Source organism: Arvicola amphibius, chromosome 8 (genome assembly GCF_903992535.2).
Source record: "Arvicola amphibius chromosome 8, mArvAmp1.2, whole genome shotgun sequence".
Classification (NCBI taxonomy): domain Eukaryota; kingdom Metazoa; phylum Chordata; class Mammalia; order Rodentia; family Cricetidae; genus Arvicola; species Arvicola amphibius.
Genome location: NC_052054.1, coordinates 72,419,720 through 72,441,408, shown reverse-complemented (window position 1 = coordinate 72,441,408; position 21,689 = coordinate 72,419,720). Strand labels below are relative to the sequence as shown.

The window sequence follows — 21,689 nt, the reverse complement described above, 5'->3', positions numbered from 1 at the left end:
AGACATACACACAGTGTCAGACAAATTAATTGGCCATGTATGAATCTTTCCTTTTATCAGACAAAACTACAGAAAGACAACACACCAGATAGTGTGCTAATGCACTGTGCAAAAGAGAAAAAAGGAAGGAAAAAAAATCCCCAAATCAGTGACGGCCATTCTTGCCATAGGTGAGTCCTGTTTTGTAGCAGGAGTGACCTACTTACAGATATCAACTAGACTCAATTACTAGCCAACTACCCGCCTAGAACCTACACACACAGATATACAGATGTCAGCTAGCCCAATGTACCAGTTAACTGGGCCCCTGCTGTGTAGTCACATACAGATATACAGGTAACTCTCTTCCTAAACCTCAGATCTTGCAGAGGTTTCATGCGTACATGGATTTAAACCTTAGATCCCACACCCATTTAACTCTTGCAGGGTTTTTGTCATCTTCTAGATATTAAAATTGATGATTAGCCCCTGCACTATACACGAACTTGTCCTCTTAGATGTTAAAGAAGGATGGTTAGATAGCGACCTGCTTAAGTTGCCTGGGCAAAAGAGGAAAAGAGAAAAAGGAAGGTACCTGTTTAGTTGGTGCCTTTAAAACTTACCGGATGTTATACTCGAATTCCAGAACCGGAATTACCACTAAGAGACCAATTCCAATGCCAAAATGAAAATTTATTCATGAGGTGACTCAGGTCCCTCCCTTCATCAGAAGCAGCAGGGCAGTGACAACAGCAGGAGCAATGATGACAGCAAGCAGCCCTCCCAGGAATAGCACAAGAGAGACCAAGAGTAGGGAAAACCAAGGGTTTTTTTTGTTGTTATTTTATTTTATTTTTGGCTCCAAAGCTACAGAGAAACCCTGTCTCGAAAAACCAAAAAAAAAAAAAAATTTTCATCTCCTCCCCTCCTCCTGCTTCCCTCCCCTCCCCTTCACCCACACCCCCACTCCCTCCCTTTCCAGGCCAAAGAGCAGTCAGGTTACCTACACTATGGGAAGTTCAAGGTCCTCCCAACTCCTCCCAGGTCCAGGAAGGTGAGCATCCAAACTGACAAGGCTCCCACAGAGCCCAGCGCCATTGTCCTTGGTTTCTCAGTCAGTCTCCACCGTCAGCCACATTCAAAGAGTCCGGTTTGATCACAAGCTCCATCAGTCCCATTCCAACTGGTCTTGGTGATCTCCCATTAGATCTGTCCCACCGTCTCAGTGGGTGAATGCACCCCTTGCGGTCCTGACTTCCTTGCTCATGTTCTCCCTCCTTCTGCTCCTCCTTAGGGCCTTGGGAGCCAGTCCAGTGTTCCAATGTGGGTCTCTGTCTCTATCTCCATCCATCACCAGATGAAGGTTCTATGGTAATATGGAAGATAATCATCAGTGTGGCTGTAGGGCAAGGCCAGTTCAGGCACCCTTTTCTCTGCTGCCCAAGGAACAAGCTGGGGATATCTCCTTAGACACCTGGGAATCCGTCTAGAGTTCAGACTCTTACCAACCCTAAAATGGCTCCCGTAATTAAGATATATAATTCCCTTCTCCCCCAACCACCCCTCCTTTATCCCAACCAATCCATTCCCTCAAGCTCTCCCCATCCTCTCCTTCTCTCTTCTCTCCCCATCTCTCCTTATCGCCACATCACCCTACTCCTGTGCTCCCAACCCCTGCCCGGCAATTTTGTCAATTTCCAATATCCAGGATGATAACAATATGTTTTTGTTTGGGTTTACCTTCTTATTTAGCATCTCTAGGATCACGAATTATAGGCTCTATTTCCTTTATTTATGGCTAGAATCCACTTATGAGTGAGTACATACCATATTCCTCTTTTTGGGTCTGGGTTACCTCATTCAGTAAAGTGTTTTCTGTTTCCATCCATTTGCATGCAAAACTTAAGTCTTTGAAGAAAGAAATTGAAGAGGATACCAGAAAAATGGAAGGATCTCCCTTGCTCTTGGATTGGGAGGATCAATATAGTAAAAATGGCAATTCTACCAAAAGCAATCTATAGATTCAATGCAATCCCCATCAAAATCCCAACAAAATTCTTCACAGACCTTGAGAGAACAATAATCAACTTCATATGGGAAAACCAAAAACCCAGGATAGCCAAAACAATCCTATACAATAAAAGTACTTCCGGAGGCATTACTATCCTTGACTTCAAACTCTATTACAGAGCTACAGTAATGAAAACAGCTTGGTATTGGCACAAAAACAGGGATGTTGACCAATGGAATTGAATCAAAGACCCAGATATTAATCCACAAACCTATGAACACCTTATTTTCGACAAAGGAGCTAAAAGTATACAATGGAAGAAAGAAAACATCTTTAACAAATAGTGCTGGCATAACTGGATGTCAACCTGTAGAAGAATGAAAGTAGATCCATTTCTATCACCATGCACAAAACTCAAGCCCAAATGGATTAAAGACTTCAATATTAATCTGACCACACTGAATCAGATAGAAGAGAAAGTGGGAAGTAGTCTGCAGCACATGGGCAAAGGAGACCACTTCCTACATAGAACGTCAGTAGCACAGACAATAAGAGCAACAATGAATAAATGGGACCTCCTGAAACTGAGAAGCTTCTGTAAAGCAAAGGACACTGTCATTAAGACAAAAAGGCAACCTACTGACTGGGAGAAGATCTTCACCAACCCCACATCAGACAAAGGTCTGATCTCCAAAATATATAAAGAACTCAAGAAACTAGATTTTAAAATGCTAATTAACCCAATTAAAAAATGGGGCATTGAACTGAACAGAGAATTCTCAACAGAAGTTCAAATGGCCAAAGGACACTTAAGGTCATGCTCAACCTCTTAGCGATTAGAGAAATGCAAATCAAAACAACTCTAAGATACCATCTTACACCTCTCAGAATGGCTAAAATCAAAAACACCAATAATAGCCTATGCTGGAGAGAATGTGAAATAAGGGGAATACTCATCCATTCCTGGTGGTAATGCAAACTTGTGAAACCACTTTGGAAATCAGTGTGGCGGTTTCTCAGGAAGTCTACCTACCTCAGGACCCAGCAATTCCACACTTGGGAATATACGCAAGATATGCCCAATCATACTACAAAAGCATTTGTTCAACTATGTTCATAGCAGCACTATTTATAATAGCCAGAACCTGGAAACAACCTAGGTGCCTTTCAATAGAAGAATGGATAAAGAAGGTGTGGCACACATATACTTTAAAGTTCTACTCAGCGGTAAAAAACAATGACATCTTGAATTTTGCATACAAAAACCACGGGTTTTTATAAAGGGCAGAGGCTCTGGGAATTCCCAGCCTCAGGGTTTGTGATTGGCTGCCCCCTATAGGTGAGAGGGGGAATGCCAGGCTCCCAGATTGGAGATTGGCTGTCCTCTGATTATATAAGTGGGCTTTCTAGGCATCAGGAATTCCCAACTGCCTACTGCCTGAGGCTCTGATTGGTATGTTTTCCCTGCTCAGGGATTGTAGTGATGAGCTGAGGGCTGAATTCCTGCCACCGGGATCCCGGCCGCCTGGCTCCTGCATGGCTAGCTTAAAACCCGAAATAACAACACACAAACTGTATTCATTTAAACACTGCCTGCCCCATTAGTTTCAGCCTCTTACTCACATCTTGACTAACCCATATCTAATAATCTGTGTAGCACCACGAAGTGGTGTCTTACCGGGAAGGATTCAGCATGTCTGAACTGGTGGCTGGCTCCATGGCATCTGGCTGTAGAGGCAGGGCAATTGTCTGAGCCATCTACCTCACTTCCTTTTTCCTGTTCTGTCTACTCCACCTATCTAAATCTTGCCCTATCAAAAAGCCAAGGCACTTTGTTTATTAATAATGAAAGTAACACATAGACACTCCTCCATCAAGGGATTGACTGGTTTCCAGTCAGGGCGAAAAATGGCTCCATTTCTGGGGTTAAACTGTGTTTCATTTCCTGTTTCTTTCTACCTTTTTAACGCTAATTTTGGGACCAGAGTGAGTATCTTTGATATGCTCTGAATCTGGGAGTTTAGAGAATTCTTTTGCTCCTAGTTTCATGGTTCGGGGGCTTCTGTCCAGCTCTAGGTTTGGGGTCAAAGTAACTCTTCCCCTGGCTCTGGTCCTGTTTTCAGGTTGTGTTTCTTTCCCTGGGTCAGGGCTTTGGAATCTAGTTGAGGTCTGTGGGAGCTGCAGATCAGGGATTTTCTGGGGCCTGGGTCTCTCACAAGATATTTTTTTCTTCTGTCCATATAAAGCCACCTCCTTACATAGGCTTTGGAGGTTGTGGTACAGCATCAAAAGGTAAAATAGTGGTGGGGATGTTCAGTGTTTTTTGATTTCAGGAGGTTGATTCCGGAATAACTTGCTATGAAAGACACAGGTCATGCAGTAATACAGTGTGATGCAGAGTTTGGGAAGCACATAACCATGGAAAACACTTGCTGTGGATACGTATCTGACAGCGGAGCTTCTCTGATGCTCCAAGTGATGAACTTTCAAATGGCCTTGTCTTTAGGCCACACAGGAACAGTTTGTGTATTAATTTGGGACTAATGTTTCTTCTTCTGTTTTTGTGGTCTTGGAGCCAAGACACAAAAGAGAGCCATTAAACAATTCTAAATGCCCTGTTTATAAGTTCTACGACAAGTTACAGGCCGATTATTTATGAACTGTCTGAGTTAAATGATTCTTGCTTGTCTTTAGTTGCTTGCTTTTATAATCTTGAAAACATATACAGGAAGGTAAACAAGGCTGAAGTCTGCAATATATTTAGCATGACTACAAGTATAGTTCAGAACATATTAAAGAATTTGATTATTTATGAGGTGACATAAATAATTATTTTATATTTTTATTTTATAATTATTAATAAATTAACATTCATGGCTTAACTTTCTTAAACAGTTTATAATAATTTAGTAAATTTTATTAATTAGATTTATTATTTATTTATTTAACCTTCTGACCTTACTTTCCCCTCCTCCCAACCCTTTGTCCTCCCCTCTTCTGACCCCCAATCCAGCCCTTTTCCTTTTCTGTTCAGAGGATAGGTCTCCCATGGATTAAAAAAAAAGGCATATAAATTTGCAATGGGATTAAGCACCTCACCTTGTGCAATTCAGTATGAACAATAGATTGCCCAAAGTAAGCTAAAGCATCAGGGATAGATCCTGTTCCCACTGTTGAGAGTCCCATGAGTAGACCAAGCTACACAACTGTCACATACATATTAGAGGACCTAGGATGGTCCCATGCAGGTAGTCCTGGTTTTCAGTTCAGTCTCTGTGAGCTCCTTTGAGCACAGGTCAGTCGATTCAGTAAATCTTCTTGTGATGTCATTGATGCCTCTAAATCACAGAATCCTTCCACCCACTCTTCACCAGGATTCATTTAGTTCAGCCTAGAGTGGGTTGAATGGAGCAACGGAGGAAACAGAAAACAAGCTAAGAATGAAGTTGTGGGGTCTATGGCTAAAAAGTTCAGAGGAGTCATAATCTCAGCCTCATTGAACATCAGTGTGCACAGTGCCCGACTGAGGGCAGTGAGGGGCAGCTGTGGAGACACCCCCAGAGATCTCCATGCAGAGGAAATGAAATAATCAGGAGCACTGAGTGAATGTAGGTTATGTTGTTGACTTCTAGAAACACTCACACCTACGTCATTAGGCTGAATGAAGAATCCACCTGCTTAGGCTGAAGACTGCCATCTTTTCACCAAGCACAATGATCTTTGTGATTACTTTTTCCCTTTTCCCTTTCAACCTCCCTTTCTACTTGCTGCAACCCTGTCAGCTCTGGACAACTCAAACTAGCAGTGTCATGGAATAATGCTAAAGGTGAAAGTGTTCTCCTCATTCTTTATAATTAGCCAGATCTGTGAACGTGTTCCTGGTATGAATTGGTGCAGTGCACCCAGATGTTTAAAATCAAAGAAAATAGCAGAGCCACAAATTACATTTCTTGGGGGCCTGCACAAAGCAGAAGAGATATAGTGTACACAAATCATTCCCTTTGCTCTAGGGCACAATAGTGAAAGAATCGGGACTGTACACATTAGGCCCTTTAAACAGAGATTTGAAAAATTGAAAGTATGCTTGTATAACTCCATGTAAACTGTAAGTGATTCTCCAAGGCAACCAGCTGCTGAGTGTGTCTTATCCTACTGGATACAATGGACTTTCAGGACTGGGCTGTGCCTGATACCCATTCCAGTGCTTTGTGCTCCCATACTGCAGTGTGGGCCCTTCCAGTGGGTCACACACAGGGTAGACAAACTGCAACAGATCAGAACTCATCACCTGCCTTTACCTACAGAGTGGAGGACCTGTGCTGGGTAAACTCAGCCCCAGGTCTCAGCTGTAGCTGAGACACTTGGAGTTCTCACCGTGTACATGTCCCCAGAAAGACTCTGTGGGATTTGGGCTGACCCTGACTGATGAAGCCATGGGATCTTCTCAGAGAGTACCAGGAAGCCCCAGCTACAAATCTCTGATCTTGTCCTGGACTCCAGATGACTCATGGGAGTATTTTGTAGCTGCATGGTTTTGACTTCCTGTGAGGGCTATCAGAGAACAAGGCTTTCTTGATATGTGCAGCCAGCCAGTGCTGGCTGTGAGAGCTATGGTTAGCTTATCCTCCTGGATTATCTCACCCAGTGACACTGCATAGAGAGCATAGCTGGTCAGGTGTCCAGATCATAAACTAAGTGTCCGGATAGAATTATGAGACCTCACAGAAAGGTCAGTGTCCCCAAGGGGAGGAACAAAAGACCTAACAAAAGATTGCCCTTTGGGATCCAGCTCTGGAATTCTCTCCTGTAGGCAAATAGTAACACAGGTGCTGATCTGGACAGCTCCCAGACGTGAGGTGCAGTTCCTCTAGTAATTGTTAGGTGGTTATAAAAGGACACACAACACCTAGAAAAGTAGAAAAGGACCCATGAGCTTAGTTGTATCCTATCTTCCACCTGTCCCTACAAACCTGGAGGTCACTGATAACCTTCTCAGACATACCGGTTGCTTCCTGTGTTTCTAAGCATACTACTTACTCTACTAGATGATATTGGCTACCATACCCTCCTTCCAGGAACCTCCCATGACCTACATTCACCTACATGACCTCCCATTCACCTATACAGAGTTTAGCTGCATCCCAGGAGGACATGGAGAAATCCAACACATGGCTCAGTCATCCCAGGAAGTTGAAGGGTCCCTCTGGACGTCTTCCTAGGCTGATATACTGCAGTCCTCTCTCTAGGACTCAGGTTACCCCCTGTTTCACAGTCATATGTGTCTTCTCACACAAATCCTCCATGATAATTCACCCTGAGTGGTGACTCCATGGAGAACGGGGTCTGTCCCCTTTCCCAGCATCACTCAGCTGATCCCATTCTGACCTTCACAGACATACCTGACACCTTCCTTCAGGTTCTACATTCCACGTTTTCAGAGCTTTGAGGATCCACAGCAGACTAGGTGACCATCTAGAATTCTGTGTCATAAAGGACATCTCGGGAGAACATAGCAGAGGGCAGCCTTGGAGCGAAATGTTGCTGTTCTAGGGCACAGAGATGATTATAATCCTTGTTGCTCATGGCTTTTCAGGAGGACTGAAAAATATATAGAGAGACTATTATTGAGACCCCGGGGAGGACGAAGTGTTGTAGGTCAGAGCATGACCTTGGACACTATCTCGGCAGTAGTCGGCATTGCCCTGGGAAATGGTCCTGGCTACCTGGTGTCTGAGCTCAGAGGACTGAAGGCTATAGAGCATGATGGGAGTGCTGGAACAAAAGGTGTTCTCATAGAGGGAGGAAAGAACAGGCAAAAGTCTCCATGGAAGCTCACTATGCATTTCCCTGTGAAGAGTGAAGTCCCTGATATTGGATCCTGCACACACATGAGGGAGAACCCTTTCAGATACTATGTGGGAAGAGGGAAGCTCAGAGACTGGGTGGAATCACTAAGGTGGAAGATAGGAAAGGCTTCCTCAATTGTCCTCTGACTTCTATCTACGTGCTAAGACCTGCAGTCATCTATACACACAGCATATCACACACCTGCACAAACACCACCACTCATACACACCCACTTCCTCGCACATTGACCCAACATACATAAGTTAATGTAAGCTGGAGTTGTAACTGGTTTCATTAGCTCCACATAAGGACTTTTCATTAATGCCTGGGCATGCTTGAAAGGCCTTGGGACATTCATTCTTCTACTCTCCCATTTGTATGTGAGCCTTTCACATATCCAGACTTCCAGAAAGATCAAGCAACTTTTTCTGAACAAGGCCCCAGCCATATTGGGTTGGAAGACAGACTAGGAAGACCATCTCTAAGGGAAGTCAGTACTTGACTGTATACAGAGAGCATAGAAGTCAAAGAGGTTAGATTGTGAAGCCTGGGGGTCTGTAGAGGAAGAGGAAGATGGGAATGTAAAGGCATTCCCATCCTGTTTTCTGATTGTGAGCAGCCTTGTTTGAACAGCAAGTGTGCAAACACATGAGACAGTTCTACAGATGAAGTGATACAGTCAGGTACTCTGAGGTCATGGAGGTCATTTCCATTCTTCCTCTGAACTGGAAAGACTCCCACCCACCTCAGCAGAGTGATGGATCTAAAATCCACAAACAGTGCCCTTCTTTCCTCCAAAGAGAAAGGCTCCAATATTGATGAACTTGTTTCTCTTCTCTTCTATCTTCCATTTTAGCTTGAAGACATCCTCCCACTACTGCCCAGCTCATTATTGAATCAATACTGCCTGATGCTGTTGAAGGGGAAACACTTTCTAAGTGGTTCTTAATATCCTAGAGAACCTTTGATTTTTTTTTTCTGGTACAAAGGGCAAATCATTGTTAACAGAAGTGAAATTGCACAGAATGTAAGGACCACTAAAAAAGTATGCTGAGACATGTTCCAGGGACAGTTCCCAGGACACAAGTCAACTTTTCAGATGGAGTTAAGACTTCACAGGAAGTGCAGGGTACCCACAGGAAGTGAGGGGCAGTGGAGAAAGTTACTCCAGGCAGACACTTTTCTTCAGGGGTCCAAGCTAGGGAATTGTCTCCTGCAGGTAAATAGGAACAGATGCTGCTGACTTGAGCAGCTTCTGCATCCCAAGGGCAGGGCATTGCTCATATCTAAGATTGACTCAGGGACATGACAATGATCACACACTGTTTGAATTAGTGACAGCAAACAGAGTCTCAGGAAAGAGTGGCTGAATCAGGGTTACACAGGCTGTGGCTGTCAGATCTGACCCACAAGTAACCTCTCTATTTTCACAGCCCATTGTCTCCAACCTGGCATTTTCAGTGTCTGCTGACTACAGAGGGGCAGATTGAGATACCCGAGGATTACTGTTATTTTTGCCTCCTCCTCTTCTTTGTAGAGCCTGTGACACAGCCCTTTACCAAAATCACAGACACCACAGATATGGTACAGAGTCCTGTGGTCCTTCCTTGCCTGGCAGCTGACTTTGGGATCTCCACAAGTTGAATCTTCAATAACTAGAGTCTGCAGCTCACAGAGAGGAAGACACTGGCCCCGAAAAAGTGCTGACTCAGCACATATCCTGTCAGGAGGGAAGATGCTAGAGTGTACTGTATGTTCTCCAATGCTGTCAGTTCATAGTCCTGTCTCCCAGTCAGGATGGTGGTGATGCATGGGTGACTTCTCATGTCTCATCCTACAGCAGAGTGGGAACATTTCTGCTTTTGGACTTCGTATTTTGATTTTTTATTTATGCATCTTTCATATCATGTATCTTGATCCAATTCATTTTCCTGCCCCTTTGTATTCACTCTCCTCCCCTAAACCCACCACAAAATAAAACAAAATAAAAGAGAAAATAGGAAAGAAAAAGGGGAAACCTTAAAAAATCTCATCACAGAAGTTGCAGTGTGACACAGTGTGCCATGCAGTAAACACCTTTCTCCGTGCATCTTTATTCACAAGTGTTTATTTCAAAGGTCCTGGCTCAAAGCCTTTGGTTTCTTCTACACTATCTATTCTGGACCCTCATTGGATTTTTCTTGGGTATTCTGATGCTGACCTGTGTTGTTGAGACCCTGCAGCATTGGGTCTTCAGATTAGGTCCCTTCTTGTGTGTCAGCAGATGACAGATTGGGTGGATACTGGGGCAGGCCAAGTCACAACCCTGATTTTGGGCCTGGGTAGCTGTAGAGTTGGTCTGTCAGGCATCTCTCAGCCGTCCTGGGCACCAGGGTGAGCTCTCTAGCATTGTCCCAGTTAATTCACCTTTTGTAACAATGATCAAGGGGCAGGGCCAGTTTTATTGCTTTCTCACCCTCAGGGTCTACTCTCTCACACCCCTAGGGCTAGTTTTATGGGGTTCTCTAGATAATGCACATAGGCCATTTTTCTGAATGCTGCAGCTGGTGAGGGATAGGGCCACCCCTCCTTCTCTTATGACCTTAGGACCAACACTTCTGCCTGTCTTAGAAATTAATGAGCATGAGGTAGGGGGAAGGCTCCTCTGCTCATGCTACTACATGTCTGGTAATAGGTACATCTCTCCTTTGCTCATAACTGTGGGGCTGGGTCACCATCTGCTCCGCCCACTGGTCAGTTCTGCTGTGCCGTCTTGCTGAGGGATGGGGCCCATTTCTTGAGTGCTGTAGTTAGTAAGGGGGAGGGTCAGTTCTCTCAAATGTTGCAGGTGGTGAGTATGGGGGACATCTCTCATCCTCCCACGTTTTCATATGACAGAAAAGTGGTGAAACAGGTCTCCCACATTTTTGACTTTGGGTCTGGGTCACCTTGCCTCTGCCAACAGGGTTGACTATATTGTGTTCCCTAGTGAGGTGCAGGGCCTGCTCTCTCAAGTTTTGCAACTGGTGGAAAACAGGGACAACTCCCACAGGCTTGTGACCTCAGGGACTGTTCTCACAAGTGCCTTAGTCATTAGTATGTGTGGAGGGCAGAGGGAGGAGGAAAACTTTCCACACCTATGCAATCACAGGACAAGTGGGTGATGGGGCCAGTTCACCCTTGCTCACTACCTTAGGTCTGGCTCACCTGTACCCACAACAACAGTATTGTAGGTCTGAGAGCTGCTTGGCCTGCAAGGGGACCTCACAGTCTGCAGAAGGATCCATCATTCTTTGGGGTGAGTGAGGAGTGAGTGCCCGAACCGCGGCAGCTGCCCGGAGAGGGACCACCGACTCTCCACAACTCCCCCTGCCACCAGCACACTTCCTGCTCTTCCTGCAGGGGTTATTCTCCCCGGATACTGCCTCTCTCTTCCTGTCCCTTCCCAGCTTGCACCCAGAATCCTCCCCCCCTCCCCCTGCCTCATCCTCCCGTCTTTGGGGCCACAAAATCCCACAGCTCAGCCTGTTTGGGCTCTGGGGACCTGGAATTGAGTGCACCCAGGCCGGTGGGAGGTCCCCTCCTTCATTTGACTGCCCGGAGCAAGGTAGGCCTTTGTCTGAGAGCTGCTTGGCCTGCAAGGGGACCTGAAAGTCTGCAGGAGGATCCATCGTTCTTTGGGGTGAGTGAGGAGTGAGTGCCCGAACCGCGGCAGCTGCCCGGAGGGGGACCACCGACTCTCCACAACTCCCCCTGCCACCAGCACACTTCCTGCTCTTCCTGCAGGGGTTATTCTCCCCGGATACCGCCTCTCTCTCCCTGTCCCTTCCCAGCTTGCACCCAGAATCCTCCCCCCCTCCCCCTTCCTCATCCTCCTGTCTTTGGGGCCACAAAATCCCACAGCTCAGCCTGTTTGGGCTCTGGGGACCCGGAATTGAGTGCACCCAGGCCGGTGGGAGGTCCCCTCCTTCATTTGACTGCCCGGAGCAAGGTAGGCCTTTGTCTGAGAGCTGCTTGGCCTGCAAGGGGACCTCACAGTCTGCAGAAGGATCCATCATTCTTTGGGGTGAGTGAGGAGTGAGTGCCCGAACCGCGGCAGCTGCCCGGAGAGGGACCACCGATTCTCCACAACTCCCCCTGCCACCAGCACACTTCCTGCTCTTCCTGCAGGGGTTATTCTCCCCGGATACTGCCTCTCTCTTCCTGTCCCTTCCCAGCTTGCACCCAGAATCCTCCCCCCCTCCCCCTGCCTCATCCTCCCGTCTTTGGGGCCACAAAATCCCACAGCTCAGCCTGTTTGGGCTCTGGGGACCTGGAATTGAGTGCACCCAGGCCGGTGGGAGGTCCCCTCCTTCATTTGACTGCCCGGAGCAAGATAGGCCTTTGTCTGAGAGCTGCTTGGCCTGCAAGGGGACCTGAAAGTCTGCAGGAGGATCCATCGTTCTTTGGGGTGAGTGAGGAGTGAGTGCCCGAACCGCGGCAGCTGCCCGGAGAGGGACCACCGACTCTCCACAACTCCCCCTGCCACCAGCACACTTCCTGCTCTTCCTGCAGGGGTTATTCTCCCCGGATACCGCCTCTCTCTCCCTGTCCCTTCCCAGCTTGCACCCAGAATCCTCCCCCCATCCCCCTGCCTCATCCTCCCGTCTTTGGGGCCACAAAATCCCACAGCTCAGCCTGTTTGGGCTCTGGGGACCTGGAATTGAGTGCACCCAGGCCGGTGGGAGGTCCCCTCCTTCATTTGACTGCCCGGAGCAAGGAGGATCCATCATTCTTTGGGGACACCAAACACCTCCGCGCTCCTTTTGAAGGAAGAGATGGGCAGGCGCCAATGCAGGAGCTCCTCCAACAACATGAAAGGCAACATGACATCACCACAAGCCAGACATCCCGAAACAACAAGAATTGAACACCCTACCCCAGAAGATATAGAAGAAACCGACATTAAACAGTACTTTATAAAAATAATAGAGGACCTTAAACAGGAGGTAAAAAACTGCCATAAAGAAATGGAGATGACAAACAAAAAGGTAGACGAAATAAATAAATCTCTCAAAGATACCCAAGAAAAACAAGAAAAACAAGAAAAAGCAATCAAACAGGTAAGGGAAACAGTACAAGACCTGATAAATGAAATGGAGGTATTGAAGAAAACACAATCTGAGGGACGACTGGAAATGGAAACTCTGAGTAAACGAACAGAAACTTCAGAGACAAGTATTTCCAACCGAATACAAGAGATGGAAGAAAGAATCTCGGACTCTGAAGATACTATAGAGGAAATAAACTCACAGATTAAAGATCTAAACAAATCTAACAAATTCTTAACACAAAACATTCAGGAAATCTGGGACACCATGAAAAGACCAAACCTAAGAATAATTGGGGTAGAAGAAGGAGAAGAATTACAACTCAAAGGCCCAGAAAACATATTCAACAAAATTATAGAAGAAAACTTCCCCAACCTAAAGAAGGATATTCCTATGAAGGTACAAGAAGCCTACAGAACACCAAATAGACTGGATCAAAAGAAAGCATCCCCACGCCATATAATAATCAAAACACAAAACATACAGAATAAAGAACAGATATTAAGAGCTGCAAAGGAAAAAGGTCAAGTAACATATAAAGGGAAACCTATCAGAATTACACCTGATTTCTCAATGGAAACCATGAAAGCCAGAAGAGCTTGGATAGATGTGCTACAGACACTTAGGGAACATGGATGCAAGCCTAGACTATTATACCCAGCAAAGCTTGCATTCACCATTGATGGAGAAAACAAGATATTCCAGGACAAAAACAGATTTAAACAATACGCAGCCACAAATCCAGCCTTGCAGAAAGTAATAGAAGGAAAATCACAAACCAAGGAGTCCAACAACGCCGACAATAACTCAGGCATCTAGCGACCCTTCACCAGCACAACTAGAAGAAGGGAAACACACAAACTCTACTACTAAAAATGACTGAAGTTAACAACCACTGGTCATTAATATCACTTAATATCAATGGACTCAATTCACCTATAAAAAGGCACAGGCTAAGAGACTGGATACGAAAACAGAATCCAACATTTTGCTGTTTACAAGAAACACACCTCAACCACAAAGACAGGCACCTACTCAGAGTAAAGGGTTGGGAAAAGGTTTATCAAGCAAATGGCCCTAAGAAACAAGCGGGTGTGGCCATACTAATTTCCAACAAAGTTGACTTCAAACTAAAATCAATCAGAAGAGATGGAAAGGGACACTTTATACTCATAACAGGAAAAATCCTTCAGAATGAAGTCTCAATCCTGAATATCTATGCCCCTAATATAAAAGCTCCCACTTATGTAAAAGAAACACTTCTAGAACTCAAGGCAGCCATCAAACCACACACACTAATAGTTGGAGACTTCAACACTCCTCTCTCACCAATGGACAGGTCAATCAGACAGAAACCTAACAGAGAATTGAAAGAATTAATGGAGGGAATGAACCAAATGGACTTAACAGACATCTATAGAACATTCCACCCAAATAGGAAAGAATATACCTTCTTCTCTGCGGCTCATGGAACCTTTTCGAAAATTGACCATATACTTGGTAACAAAGCAAACTTCCACAGTTACAAAAAAATATTAGTAACCACCTGTGTCTTATCGGATCACCATGGATTAAAATTAGAATTCAACAACAATGCTACCCCCAGAAGGCCCACAAACTCATGGAAACTGAACAGTCAACTACTGACCCACACCTGGGTCAAGGAAGAAATAAAGAAAGAAATTAAAGTCTTTCTTGAATTTAATGAAAACAAAGACACAACATACTCAAACCTATGGGACACAATGAAAGCAGTGCTAAGAGGAAAGTTCATAGCACTAAGTGCCCACTTAAAGAAAACGGAGAAAGCACTCATTGGTGACTTAACAGCACACCTGAAAGCTCTGGAAAAAAAAGAAGCAGACTCACCTAGGAGAAGTAGAAGACTGGAAATAATCAAACTGAGGGCAGAAATCAACAAAATAGAAACACAGAAAACAATCCAAAGAATCAATGAAACAAGAAGCTGGTTCTTGGAGAAAATCAACAAGATTGACAAACCCTTAGCCAAACTAATCAAACGGCAGAGGGAGAACACGCAAATTAACAAGATCAGAAATGAAAAGGGGGACATAACCACAGACACAGAGGAAATTCAGAAAATCATTAGATCTTACTACAAAAGCCTGTATGCCACAAAATTGGAAAATGTAAAAGAAATGGACAGTTTTTTAGATAAATACCATATACCAAAGTTAAACCAGGACCAGGTAAATGCTCTAAATCGTCCTGTTAGTCGCGAAGAATTAGAAACTGTTATCAGAAACCTCCCTACCAAAAAGAGCCCAGGACCAGATGGTTTCAATGCGGAATTCTACCAGAACTTCCAAGAAGACCTAATACCTATACTCCTTAAGGTATTTCATAATATAGAAACACAAGAGTCACTGCCAAATTCCTTCTATGAAGCTACAGTTACCCTGATACCTAAACCACACAAAGACTCAACCAAGAAAGAGAATTACAGGCCAATCTCACTCATGAACATGGACGCAAAAATTCTCAATAAAATACTGGCAAACCGAATCCAAGAACACATTAGAAAAATTATCCATTACGATCAAGTAGGCTTCATCCCAGAGATGCAGGGCTGGTTCAACATACGAAAATCTATTAATGTAATCCATCATATAAACAAACTGAAGGAAAAAAACCATATGGTCATCTCATTAGATGCTGAAAAAGCATTTGACAAAATTCAGCACCCTTTTATGATGAAGGTCTTGGAGAGATTAGGGATACAAGGGTCATTCCTAAATATAATAAAAGCTATTTACAGCAAGCCGACAGCTAACATCAAATTAAACGGAGAGAAACTCAAGGCTATCCCACTAAATTCAGGAACACGACAAGGCTGTCCACTCTCTCCTTATCTCTTCAATATAGTGCTTGAAGTTCTAGCAATAGCAATAAGACAACATAAGGGAATCAAGGGGATTCAATTTGGAAAGGAAGAAGTTAAACTTTCATTATTTGCAGATGATATGATAGTATACATAAGCGACCCCAAAAACTCCACCAAAGAACTCCTACAGCTGATAAACTCCTTCAGTAACGTGGCAGGATACAAGATCAACTCCAAAAAATCAGTCGCCCTCCTATACACAAAGGATAAGGAAGCAGAGAGGGAAATCAGAGAAGTATCACCTTTCACAATAGCCACAAATAGCATAAGATATCTGGGAGTATCGCTAACCAAGGAAGTGAAGGATTTATTTGACAAGAACTTTAAGTCTTTGAAGAAAGAAATTGAAGAGGATACCAGAAAATATAAGGATCTCCCCTGCTCGTGGATTGGGAGGATCAACATAGTAAAAATGGCAATTCTACCAAAAGCAATCTATAGATTCAATGCAATCCCAATCAAGGTCCCATTAAAATTCTTCACAGAGATTGAGAGGACAATAATCAACTTTATATGGAAAAACAAGAAACCCAGGATAGCCAAAAAAATCTTATACAATAAAGGTACTTCTGGAGGCATTACCATCCCTGACTTCAAACTCTATTACAGAGCTACAGTATTGAAAACGGCTTGGTATTGGCATAAAAACAGAGAAGTCGACCAATGGAATCGTATAGAAGACCCGGATCTTAAACCACAAACCTACGAACACCTGATTTTTGATAAAGGAGCCAAAAGTACACAATGGAAAAAAGAGGGCATCTTCAACAAATGGTGCTGGCATAACTGGATGTCAACCTGTAGAAGAATGAAAGTAGATCCATATCTATCACCATGCACAAAACTCAAGTCCAAATGGATTAAAGACCTCAATATTAATTTGAACACATTGAGATTGATAGAGGAGAAAGTGGGAAGTACTCTACAACAAATGGGCACAGGGAACCGTTTCCTATGCATAACCCCAGCTGCACAGACTTTAAGGGCAACATTGAATAAATGGGACCTCCTGAAGTTGAGCAGCTTCTGTAAAGCAAAGGACATGGTCACTAAGACACAAAGGCAGCCTACTGACTGGGAAAAGATCTTCACCAACCCTGCAACTGACAAAGGTCTGATCTCTAAAATATATAAGGAACTCAAGAGACTAGACGGTAAAATGCCAATTAACCCAATTAAAAAATGGGGCGATGAACTGAACAGAGAATTCTCAACAGAAGAAGTTCGAATGGCCAAAAGACACTTAAGGTCATGCTCAACCTCCCTAGCTATCAGCGAAATGCAAATCAAAACAACTTTGAGATATCATCTTACACCTGTCAGATTGGCTAAAATCCAAAACACCAATAATAACCTTTGCTGGAGAGGTTGTGGGGTAAGGGGCACACTCATCCATTGCTGGTGGGAATGCAAACTTGTGCAACCACTTTGGAAAGCAGTGTGGCGGTTTCTCAGGAAATTCGGGATCAACCTACCCCAGGACCCAGCAATTCCACTATTGGGAATCTACCCAAGAGATGCCCAATCATACAACAAAAGCATATGCTCATCTATGTTCATAGCAGCATTATTTGTAATAGCCAGATCCTGGAGACAGCCTAGATGCCCTTCAGTGGAAGAATGGATGAAGAAACTGTGGAATATATACATGCTAGAATACTACTCAGCGGTAAAAAACAATGACATCTTGAATTTTGCAGGCAAATGGATGGAAATAGAAAACACTATTCTGAGTGAGGTAACCCAGACCCATAAAGATGAACATGGGATGTTCTCACTCATATTCGGTTTCTATCCATGATTAAAGGACATCGAGCCTATAAGTTTGGGATCCTTGAGAAGATAATAAGAAGAACCTCCACCTGACGATAGATGAAGAAAATGACAGAGCCCCACCTTGGAGCACCGGACTGAGCTCCCAAGGTCCTGATGAGGAGCAGAAGGAGAGAGAACATGAGAAAGAAAGTCAGGACCGTGAGGGAACCTCCAGCTGGCGACAGATGGGGAAGGTGACTGAGCCCCACATTGGAGCACTGGACTGAGCTCCCAAGGTCCCGATGAGGAGCAGAAGGAGCGAGAACATGAGGGAGAAAGTCAGGAATGAGAGGGGTGCGTTCACTCATGGAGACGGTGGGACAGAACTAATGGGAGATCACCAACTCCAGTTGGAATGGGACTGATGGATCATGCGACCAAACCCGTCTCTCTGAGTGTGGCCAACAGCAGGGGCTGACTGAGAAGCAAAGGACAATGGCTCTGGGCTCTGATTGTTCTTCATGGACGGGCTCTGTGGGAGCCTTCTCAGCTTGGTCGATCACCTTCCTGGACCTGGGGGGAGTTGGGAGGACCTTGGTCTTAGCATAGAGTGGGGAACCCTGATGGCTCCTTGGCCTTGAGAGGGAGGGAGGGGAGGTATGGGTGGAGGGGAGGGGAGGGAAGGGGGAGAAGGAGGGGAGAGAAAGGGGAGAAGGAGGGGAGGGAGGGGGGAGGAGGAGGGAAGGAGATGGAAATTTTTAAATATAAAAAAAAATAAACCATGAGGAAAAAAAAAAAAACAACAGTATTGTATGTGTTTCCCAGACAAGTTTCAGGGCCTGTTCTCCCTTAGTTTTGTGATTGATGGGGTATAGAGATAATTCTCCCATTCTTATGACCACAGGGACAACTGTCTCTTATGCCACAGATGTTAATGGGCTGGGAGGGGAAGGGAGGATGGCATCTGTCCCATGTCTGATGGAGGACTCTCATTGGTTAATAAAGAAACTGCCTTGGCTTTTTGATAGGGCAGGATTTAGATAGGTGGAGTAGACAGAACAGAGTGCTGGGAAGAAGGGAAGTGAGTGAGATGCAATGAAGCTCCGACCCAAGATGGACATAGGCTAGAATCTTCCCAGTAAGCCACCCTTCATGGTACTATATACATTATTAGAAATGGGTTAAGAAAAATATGAGAGTTAGCCAAGAAGAGGCTAGATATATTGGGCCTGGCAGTATTTAAATGAATACAATTTGTGTGTTGTTATTTTGGGTTTTAAGCTAGCCAGGTGGCCAGGATCCGGGTGACAGGAATGCAGCCTGCTGCTCCTCACTTCACATGTCTATGCTACAAAATTCAGATAAGTGATGGGGATAGTTCTCCCATGCTCACAACTTTTTTTTCTCATTTTTTTATTAAAAATTTCTATCTCCCCACCTCTTCCCCCTTTCCTCCACTCCCCTCCACCCATACTCCCACTCCCTCCATCTCCAGGCCAAAGAGCCATCAGGGTTCCCTACACTATGTTAAGCCCAAGGTCCTCCCAACTCCCCCCCGACCCCCCAGGTCCATGAAGGTGAGCAACCAAACTGACAAGGCTCACACAGAGCCCGTCCATGCCATAGAATCCAAGCCCATTGCCATTGTCCTTGGCTTCTCAGTCAGCCTCCACCGTCAGCCACATTCAGAGAGTCCAGTTTGGTCACATCTTCCATCAGTCCCATTCCAATTGGAGTTGGTGATCTCCCGTTAGTTCTATCCCACCGTCTCAGTGGGTGAATGCACCCCTCACGGTCCTGACTTCCTTGCTCATGTTCTGCCTCCTTCTGCTCCTCATCAGTACCTTGGGAGCTCAGTCCAGTGCTCCAATGTGGGGCTCTGTCTCTATCTCCATCCATCGCCAGGTGAAGGTTCTATGGTTATATGCAAGATATTCATTAGTATGGCTATAGGATCTGGCCTTTTCCGACTCCCTCTCCTCAGCTGCCCAAGGAACTAGCTGGGGGCATCTCACTGGATACCTGGGAACCCCTCTAGAGTCAAGTCTCTTGACAACCCTAAAATGGCTCCCTTAATTAGGGTATATGCTTCCCTGATCCCATATCCACCCTTCCTATATCCCAACCATCCCATTCCCCAAGCTCTCCCCATCCTTCCCTTCACGCTTTTGTCTCCCCATCTTCCCTTACCCCCATCCCACCCCACCCCCAAGTTCCCAATTTTTGCCCGGCAATCTTGTCTACTTCCAATATCCAGGAGGATAACTATATGTTTTTCTTTGGGTTCACCTTCTTATTATCTTCTCAAGGATCATGAATTATAGGCTCAATGTCCTTTATTTATGGCTAGAAACCAATTATGAGTGAGTACATCCCATGTTCATCTTTTTGGGTCTGGGTTACCTCACTCAGAATAGTGTTTTCTATTTCCATCCATTTGCATGCAAAATTCAAGATGTCATTGTTTTTTTACCGCCGAGTAGTACTCTAATATGTATATATTCCACAGTTTCTTCATCCATTCTTCCACTGAAGGGCATCTAGGTTGTTTCCAGGTTCTGGCTATTACAAATAATGCTGCTATGAACATAGTTGAACAAATGCTTTTGTAATATGATAGGACATCTCTTGGGTATATTCCCAAGAGTGGAATTGCTGGGTCCTGGGGTAGGTTGATCCCGAATTTCCTGAGAAACTGCCACACTGCTTTCCAAAGTGGTTGCACAAGTTTGCATTCCCACCAGCAATGGATGAGTGTACGGCAAAGGGATTTTTTTAAATCCAGTCTATTTTATGTTCTGTGTGCATCTTGTACCTTCATAGTAATATCCTTCTTTAGTTTGGGAAAGTTTTCTTCTATAATTTTGTTGAATATATTTTCTGGGCTTTTGAGCTGTAATTCTTCTCCTTCTACCCTTATTATTCTTAAAAATGTGGAACATTTCATGAATTTACATGTCATCATTATGCAGGAGCCATGTTAATCTTCTCTGTATCGTTCCAATTTTAGTATATGTGTTGCTGAAGTGAGCACAAAGTTCCTTTATTGTACAGGATTGTTTTGGTTATTTTGGGATTTTTGTTTTTGCAATGAATTTGAGTATTGTTTTTTTTTAAGTTCTGTGAAGAATTGTGTTTGGATTTTGATGGAGAATGCATTGAATCTATAGATTTTTTGGTAGGTTTTCCATTTTTCATTTTATTGATTCTACCTGTACAAGATCATGGAAGATCTTTTTATTTTCTGGCATCTTTTTCAATTTCTTTCTTCAAAGACTTAAATAAAGTTCTTGTCAAACAGGTCTTTCATATCCCCAGATGTTTTATATAACCTGAGAATATTGTGAAAGGTGATGATTCTCTGATTTCTTTCTCAGCTTCTCTTTCATTTGTATATAGGAGGGCTACTGATTTATTTGAGTTGATCTGTAGGAGGACCTGCTTTTTTGTCCCAACTGCCTGGCTAGCTTAGTCCCAAAATAACCACAAAGAAATTGTATTAATTAAATCACTGCTTGGACCATTAGCTCTAGTTTCTTATTGGCTAATTCTTACATCTTAATTTAACCCATTTCTATTAATCTGTGTAATACCACTTGGCAGTAGCTTACTGGGTAAAATTCCCAGTGTCTGTCTCAGGCTAAATCATGGTGTCTCTCCAACTCTTTCCTTCTCCCAGCATTCAGTTCTGTCTTCCCTGCCTACCTAAGTCCTGCCCTAGCAACTAGGCCAAGGCAGTTTCTTTATTAACCAAATGAAAGAAAAACAGACAGAAGGACCTCCTATACCATTGACCTTGTCTCCTGCCACTTCACTGAAGGTATTTATCAGCTTTAAGCATTCTTTGGTAGAGTTTTTGGGTCACTTATACAGACTATCATATCATCTGCAAATAGTAAAACTTTGACTTGTTCCAATTTTTATCTCCTTGATCTTTTGTTGTCTTATATATCTAGCTAGAACTTAAAGAACTATGTTGAATAGATATGGAGATAGGAGACAGCCTTGTCTTGTTCCTGATTTTAGTGGAATTGCTTTGAGTTTCCCTTCATTTAATTTGATGTTGTCTGTTGACTCGCTATATACTACTTTCATTATATTGAGATACATTCCTTGTATCCCT

At 44.1% G+C, this 21,689-nt stretch overlaps 1 non-coding gene across 1 annotated transcript; it reads right to left on the bottom strand.

The window, feature by feature from the left end:
• Positions 1–20,493: 20,493 nt before the first annotated feature.
• On the bottom strand, positions 20,494–20,600 carry LOC119822122. Its single transcript, XR_005286714.1, has one exon. It is a non-coding gene; the product is annotated as a U6 spliceosomal RNA (small nuclear RNA).
• Between the last annotated feature and the right edge of the window lie 1,089 nt (positions 20,601–21,689).